Source organism: Notolepis coatsorum (genome assembly GCF_963971535.1).
Source record: "Notolepis coatsorum genome assembly, contig: SCAFFOLD_1326, whole genome shotgun sequence".
NCBI lineage: Eukaryota > Metazoa > Chordata > Actinopteri > Aulopiformes > Paralepididae > Notolepis > Notolepis coatsorum.
Genome location: NW_028172999.1, coordinates 12,880 through 21,738, shown reverse-complemented (window position 1 = coordinate 21,738; position 8,859 = coordinate 12,880).

Genomic DNA, 8,859 nt, shown 5'->3' with positions numbered 1-8,859 from the left:
CGTTTAGCTTGTATCCTGAGTAGTGGCCATATTCCTTCAGTAGATCCATCAGTGCCGGGAAGCTCGTATCTGGTTGTCTCATGTATACTATCGCGTTGTCCGCAAATAGGCCTAATTTGTGTTCCGTCCCCCTTATCTCTATCCCCTTGATGTCCTCGGTCTGTCTGATCAGTTGTGCCAATGGTTCTATGAAAACGTCGAAGAGTGTCAGCGATAGACAACAGCCCTGTCTGGTAGCCCTCTCCAGTCTGATTCTATCCGTCAGGCTGCCATTCACCTTAATTCTCGCTGTCGGCTCCTGATATAGTGCCTTGACCGTCTTCATTGCCCTTTCGTTTAGTCCGAATTTCTCTAGTGCCTTATATAAAAATACCCATCTAACACTGTCGAATGCCTTTTCTGCATCTAGGCTAATCAGTACCGCACTCCCCCCCCCCCTGCTTTTGTATTTCCTCCACTATGTGTAATGTCTTTCTTACGTTGTCCTGCGTCTGTCTCCCTTTAATGAATCCAGTCTGATCTTCATCTATGATGTCTGGCATAAACGTCTCGAATCTCTTTGATATTATTGATGTATACATCTTATAATCCACGTTGAGTATGGACACAAGTCTGAAACTACTACATAATTCTCTATCCTTCCCTTCTTTCGGTATCGTGGTGATTATGGCTTCCTTCCATGAGGGTGGCATTTTGCCCTCTTCCATCGTGTGTCTGAATGCCACTCCTAACATGGGCGCTAGTTCTACTCTAAATGCCTTGTAGAATTCCGATGGGAATCCGTCGCTCCCCGGAGATTTGCTGTTCTTTGCTCTACTAATTGCCTCTTCCAGTTCCCGTTCTGTAATTATTTTATTTAATTCTTCATTCTGTTCTACCCCTATTGATGGTAACTCTAGCTTCTCCAGAAAAGCGTCTATTTCCTCTTCTCCCGCTGCCATTGGCTGTGTGTATAGTGTTTTTCAGCTGGGTCTCTCAATATTTCGTTAGTCTTTGTATCTCTTATCGTGTGTATCGTGTTTAACTTCTGTTGCGTCCTGATTCTCCTAGCTAACAGTCTAGTCGCCCTTGGTCCCCCCTCATAGTATGTATGTTTCATAAACCTCGCTTTCTTTTCTATTTCCATCAATAATTCCCTATTTATCCTGGCCCTTACTAGTTTGATTTCCCTGAGTGTTTCCTGTTCTTTTGAGATCTGGTGCTTCCTCTCTAAATCCTTCACCTCTCTCTTCAGTAGTGCTGCTTTCTCCATACATTTTCCCCTTATTACCGCCTTCAGTGTGTCCCATAGAATGTTCGGGTCGACCTCCCCGTTGTCATTTTCCTCCTTATATCTGGCTATCTCCTCCTTAATTCCACTCACCAACCCCTTATTATTCAATAGTCCCACATTCAGTCTCCAGACCGTGTTCCTCCGTCTTCCCTCCAGATCTACTGTCCGATATGTCGCACTGTGGTCTGATATGTCCGCTACCCCTATTCTGCATTCCTTTACCCTGTAGCTATCCCCCGTCGTCATAAGGAAATAATCTATTCTCGAATATGTCGCGTGTGGATGTGAGTAGTGCGTGTATTCCCTGTCCAAAGCGTGCATCCCCCTCCAAACGTCTGTAATTCCCATTTCTGCCATTTGTATATTCATATACCTACTGATTTGTGGTCTCCCTTTCCTAGTACTTGTAGTGCCCATGTCATGATTTAATACCACATTAAAATCCCCCGCACATATCAATATCCCTTCCAATTCCATTGCTATCATGTCATAAATGGTCTCAAATAAACATCTCTCACTCTCCGGGGGGGCATATACATTTACTAACGTAACCATCTGTCCCTCCATTTTCCCCTTCACCAGAACAAACCTCCCCTCCTTGTCCCTTATTTCTTTGACCATTTTAAATTTTACAGTGTTCTTGATTAATATGGCTACTCCTCTCCTCAGGGTCCGTTTAAAGGAACTATAATATGCATTCTCATATCCAAATCTTTTCAGTTTCTCGTGTTCCTGTGCTATAAGATGCGTCTCCTGCAAAAATACCACTTGCATCTCACCTTTTCTACATTTCAACATCACTTTACTCCTCTTTATCGGATTATTCATTCCATTTACGTTCAACAACATCATTTTTATACCTTTAACCTTTGCCATATTCCTTCTTTGTTCGTCTGTCAGTCCCACCCATGTCACATACAATTTTACCTTCAGTTGTAGCTAGAGCTGCCGCGGTATTGATTTTTTCCTTACCGCACAAATTTGCTAAATATTTCCGACTGCGGCGATAACCGGGCTAAAAAAATTCAATAAAAATTGAAAGCATTTAAAAAAAAATGTTGTCTACTCTTTATAGAATATAGCCTGCCTCTAGTCTAATGGCGCTTTTCCACTGCATAGTACCTACTCGACTCGACCCGCTTTAGGTACCTGGTACTTCGTTCCTTTTCCACTGCAGGTGCTACTCCGTTTGTCTCCGTGTGGGGATGCAGGCGGGGCCGCTTGTGTACACTGAAATCTCTGTGAGCATAGCTATGTCCGAGGGCTTGCAGCAAGCCAGAGTTTAACACAGTTTCAATCAATCAATCAATCAATAACAACATTAACCAGACTCTCGTTGTGTCTATTCTGCTAAAGCTAACGTTACCTCTCATTGTGTCTATTCTACCAAGCAACCCGGGTTTAACACATCAGCGATCTTTGTGTGACACTAAACTCTCCGCTCGGTGGTAAATTGGGTTGATGTCGGTTTTGTTTCATCAATAAATGAGGCAGAATACACAGTGAATCCATCCTTTTTTGTTTATTGCACTTGGTCGTCCTGTTGCAAACAAATCCTGAATGAAATTAATCTTAGCGAGGCAGTAAAGATGGCGGCTTTCTGCTTTTGTGCAGGAAGCTCCAACGTGTGACGTGTCTCTCTTCTGACCAATCAGTGGTCTGCAGTGTTTCACGTGACTTTTCTGGTACCACTTCTACCCAATAGGGTCTCTTGGAACTGAGTAGGGTATATCTGCAGAGCCGCAAGCCCAACGTCTGGGTGGTACTTTATTATTATTATAAAAAACAGCTGTGATGCGGTATTCAGCCTAACTCTGTGGTGGGCGTGATCTAACAGCGATACCGCGGTAATGCGGTTATCGCAGCAGCTCTAGTTGTAGCCTCCGCTCTCTTTACCGTATACCCATAATAGTTAACAAAAAAGAAAAACATAAACCCTACATAAAGTGCTCCCAAGGTGTTCGGGGGTTCCCTGTGTCCCCCCCTCTCCCCTGCTGGCGGATGAAGAGTAACTGCTCTCTTAGTGAGAGGGCTCTCCCTAGCGCCGTGGGGGCCTGAAGCCCTGGCCCCCATCTTATCACTATAATTGTCCAGCATTCGTGCTGTTTAGTGAGTTCGAGCTCCCGGTCAAAGTGCTCTATATGTCCTTCCTCCTGTCCAAAGATCCCCACCTCATAGGTCTCTCTTAATGTGAGTCACACGTTCCATCGCCTCTCCTTCCACCCAGTCAAACGTGTGGTATCCTCTGTGTGCGCCCATGTATTTTTTATTTTAAATCTTTTTTAATCTATTTCCTATGTGCTGCATATTTATCTTCTTAATTACTTCCATCTGTGATACTCGCAATGTGTGTTCATGTATGTGTTTCAGTAGGCATTATGCATTGTCTATAGCTGGGGCATGTCTGTTCGCCCCTGTAATTATCCTCATTTGTAATGTCTGCGGTCTCATTGTGTTTGTGTGTCTGTGTGTCCCCTCTGGGGCATCCCTCCTAGGCCTTCGCTGGAGCGACGGCTCCCTCTACCGGCCACTGTTGGTATACCCTCGTTTCATGTGTTGTTGCCTAATTATATTCTCACTTATTTACCTCTGCAGCGTTTGTAGTGTGTGTTCATGCATATGTTTCGTCAGTTTTTATACAGTGCTTCTATCTGGGCTGCTTATTCCATTCCTTGTGTGTACTCATCCCGTTCGTTTCCCCGTGTCTCCTCTCCGACTCCATCTCTTGCCTCCTCGTCTGGCTCCACCTCGTTCCTCCCATCTCCTTCCTCCGCTACCTCCATCCCCCTCCGTCTCATCTCCTTCGCCGCCTCCAGCGTCGTCGCGTATGTCACGGTCCCCTCCTTCCAGTGAATCCGTAGCGAGATCATGGGCGATTGGAACTTTATTCCACTGTCCTTCAGAGTTCTCTTAAGCCCCGCGTAGGTCCGGCGTGTCATTGCCACCGCTGTTGAGTAGTCGTGGTCAAACGACAGCCTTTTCCCCTCGATCTCTATTTTCTTGCTCCACGCGGTTCTGAGTACCAGTTCCTTTACCTCGAATCTCAGAAAGTTAATAATCACCGCTCTCGGGGGTCTGCCCGCGTGTGGCTTCGGAGCAAGCGCCCTGTGGGCCCTCTGAATATCCATCTTGTCCAGTCCCGTCTCTTTCAATTCCTTCTTGATAAGCGTTTCCACATATAGGGCCATCGATTCCCCTTCGACTCCTTCCTTCAGTCCCCATAGCCTGATGTTATTTCTCCGTGATCTCCCTTCCATGTCCAACATCTTTGTCTTCATCTTTTCTTGTTGTTGAATTGCTATCGTTAATACCTCGCGTATCTCCGTGTTCCACTCCTCTGCTTCCGCCATTCTTATTTCCAGCGCGGTTACACTCCTACCCTGCTCCGCCATCTTCTCATTGACCGCTTTGAGTCCTGTATTTATTTCACCTCTGAAATCCTCCTGTTCCTTCCTCAATTCCTCCCTTAACCTCCCGATATCGGTCCTTATCGTGTCCGTGCTCGTTTGTATATTCGCCATTGTCGCCAATATTCCGGCCTGCATGATCACGGCCCAGCCTGGCATTCCCCTGTCGGTCGCGGCCGATCCTCCCTGTAACTGAGGGGTACAATTCCCTGACTGTATTGATAAGTATGGTATCATTAAACCACTACCGCTTTATGTACTTTAATTACTGGCCATACAGTACATGATATATAAATATGATGAACACTTCCCACAATGAACCGGTTCCACACCAAGGTGTAATCAAGTATTTATTGCAGCAAAGTGTACATAATATACTTCTCTCTTTACTTTGGATGCGCTTATAAGGCAAAGGAATGTGCGTAGGCAAATCAATAATGAATGTCCATTCTCTGGTTACGCAGGAGGTAATTATACAACCTGAATCTTAGGGAATTATATCTATGGTACACTAGTAATATATAGCGGGAGATACTGGAAGGGTCCCCCCGGTTGTAAGCCAGCAGGGGTAGAGGATCTGTCGGTAGTAGAGAGTCTGGTCAACGATGACTAAGGAGACTCCAAGTACAGGAGACGGTGCAATAGTCTCTTGATCCACAGACGAATACAGCTGTTCTCCGTAGACTGTAGCTCCACAGTGAAGAAAGCTAGCCGGCCTCAGGCTCTCTGAGGCGCCGACTCGACCTGGCTCCTCACAGGGTAAATCCCACACGTGTAGGCGTCAGCGATTCTCCGCTCCATAAATCACAGGACCAAAACAAATATAATCCAGCCGCAAAGGGCTATGTAGTCGTCGGGTAGATTAATCCAGTGTACATGTCCACACGGTTCTCGTCTAGGTCTCCTCGGGTGAAAGCGCCATGAAAGCAGCCCAGCCTGGATAAGCACTCTAGCTGGTACGAGGAAGCGTTGGTGATGCTGGTCACTGTAGAACTTTAGCCGCACGATACACTATACACAAATAGACTATTACTGACTTAATAGAAATATGTCGCACTCGACGGTATAGCGCCAAACTCTGACAATTCAGTTATTAATTCGCACGCGGTCTCAATGCTCTATTTTGGGGCCAAACAGGCCATACTTCACCGCACGGAGTATCGTGGGTGAGGCTTCAACTTATTGGGTAACTCTAAGACTTCTGACTAAGTGCTTCTGTATTCACCTGCGCCGTATTTATACGTTAGGCGAACAAACTAGTGCCAACCTCATTTCTGTCTCGTAGTCCTGGGCAAGGCCGGGCATGCACAGACATGTCTTGACGGTGACTTTGAACCTGACTCCGGAGGCATGGCTCTGGCGCCTGTGGACCGCTGTCCAATAGGAGAATGAAATATTATGGTCTGGGCTAAAGGGATATTCCGTGTATATGTACAAGGAATATACAAGGGATATCAAACGATATACAAATACTATGCAATATATATCAATCAATAAATATATATATTCGGTTTAATCTGATCCTTTGTAACAGCCGCCCCCTAATTAGTCCCACCTAATTAGCTAAGCAGAGACGGATTAACCGCACTGTCCACTACTCAATGTCTGTTGTGAGGGGTCGGGCAGTTCACAAAGTCATGGGGTCATGGTCGTCATCGATAGTATCGGGGAGCCTTGGCAGTTCTATTAGCCTCGCCACGGGTCGGGTGTAGATCCGTCCTTGGACGAGCACTTCGGCTGCTCGGACCTTTCCGTCGGCACCGGTGATCACTTTGCTTACGCGGCCAGCCGGCCACATAGCTCGGGGTAGTGACTGGTCGATAATCATGACGACTGTTCCTTCTGTCAAATTGTCTCTCTCTTTCACCCATTTCTGGCGGGTCTGTAGAGACGGTAGATAGTGGAGTAGGAAGCTGTTCCAAAACTTGTCAGCCAATACTTGACTGTACCTCCACATTCTTCGGCCGTTCGCTTCTTCAGGCCTGTACATTGTCTGTGGTAGCGCGGGGTCCAGCCGCCCCATCAAGAGTGTGTTGGGGGTGACTGGGTCGACATCTGCTACATCACTTGAGACGTAACCGAGGGGCTTTGAGTTCAATACTCCCTCGATCTCCGTGAGGACTGTCATTAGGACTTCTTCCGCCACGGTCTGGGCCCCAAGCACGGCGTACAGGGCTGTCTTTATTGAACGTACTTCTCGTTCCCAAGTTCCACCGAAGTGAGGTGCGTTCGGGGGATTAAACTGGAAGTCAATCTGGGATGGAGCGAGGTGGGTCTTAAGTTCTGGGCCCATAGCTTGGAAGCTCTCTCTCAGCTCTCTTTCTCCGCCTTTGAAGTTTGTCCCGTGATCAGACAATAATATAGACGGTTTGCCTTTCCGCGATGTGAATCTTCGGAAGGCCATAAGGAATGAGTCTGTGCTCATGGTTGGAAGGAGTTCTATATGCATCGCTCGGGTGGTCATGCATTTGAATACAATACCCTACCGCTTCTCGGTTCCTCTTCCTTTCTTTATATACAGCGGGCCGAAACAGTCCATACCGGTGGAGTGAAAAGGCTTGTCGCCGAGTCGGAGGCGACAGGGAGGTAGGTCAGCCATCCGGGGTATACTGGGCTGCGCTCGCCACTTACGACAGTCTAGACAGGTTCGCTGGAAGCGCCGCACTGCTTCTCTCCCTTGCAGTATCCAATAACAACGTCTGATCTCCGCGAAGACTCTCTCTGCCTTGCGTGATGCACATCCTCATCGTATTTCTTTATGATCAGCTCTGTGACCTTGTGTCGGCTGTTTAAGACTATCGGGTACTTGACGTCATCCGGTAAGTCTGGAGCTCTCCGCAGACGACCACCCACTCTGATGAGACCATGGGCGTCGCTCTCGGGGGCTAGGTGGAGCAGTCTGCTGTCTGATGGGACGGGCTTTGCTCCCTGTAGACAGTCTAGCTCATCGGGGAACGAGTCTCTCTGGGCTCGTCGTAGTAGAAGAAGTTCTGCTTCTTCGTAGTCAGCTGCTGTAATGTCAGTAGTGAGCTGGACCTCTGGGTGGTGCCACAGGAATGTCTTTAGCTGCGCACTCTCTAGGGTGAGGCAATCGTCTATGTCGGGGTCTGTGGAGACGAGTGTGTTCAATCCACAGAACATAGATTTCTTGTTTTCGGCCTCCTCTTTACTCGCTTCCCGTGGGGTGGGTGTAGGCCACTATTCTTCCGGGAGCTTGAGGAACTCTGGCCCGTCACTGTATAGGTTGTGACGGGTGAGGTCATCCAGGGACATTCCCCGGGTGATGACGTCAGCTGGGTTGTGTTTTGTGTCCACATACCTCCAGCTTGCTACTTCTGTTCAATCTTGAATCTCTGTGACTCTGACTCCCACGAAGACCTTGTATCTGCACGAATCAGACCGGATCCATGTGAGTACTGTCGTGGAGTCTGACCACAAGATTGTTCTTTGCACCGGAATGGTGAGTTCACGTTGGATTAACGTGGCGAGTTGCGCTCCTGCTAGGGCTGCGCAGAGCTCTAGACGCGGGATAGATTGTTGCTTTCGTGGGGCTATTCTTGAGCGAGCCAGGATGAAAGCAGTATGTATTTCTCCTCCCTCCTCTCGGGCACGCAAGTAGGCCACCGAACCGTAGGCTACTTCGGAGGCGTCGCTGAAGACGTGCAGGTCCATCTGGCACGTCTCCGGCCTCACTGTGGGTGGGAAGTAGCTGCGGCGTATGTTGACACCTGGGAGTGAGCTGAGTTCCGTCTCCCACTCTCTCCATGTGGATGCAAGGTGTTCGGGTATGGGGTCGTCCCAGCCCTGGTCCTTGTCCCATAACGCTCTTACAATCATCTTTGCCCTGGTGGTGTAAGGTAGAATACATCCCAACGGGTCATATTGACTGGCGAGTGTTCTGTATACACTCCGTCTGGTGGTCGGTAGTGCAGTCGACCTTCCCTGCTCCTTGGTCAGGGGTGTGTGTTTATAATGGAGCGAGTCTGTTTTGAAGCGCCAGACTAGTCCTAGTGTCATTTCTTGGGCTTCTCCTGGGATGGTCGCCATCCAGGTCTCGCTGCTTGCTGCCTTGTCCTCGGGGGAGAGGCTGCGCAATACTTGCGGGTCGCTGCTGGCCCACTGCCTGAGATCAAAGCCGCCTTTGATCAGGGAGGCGCGGAGCTTGAGTAGAAGGGCCTC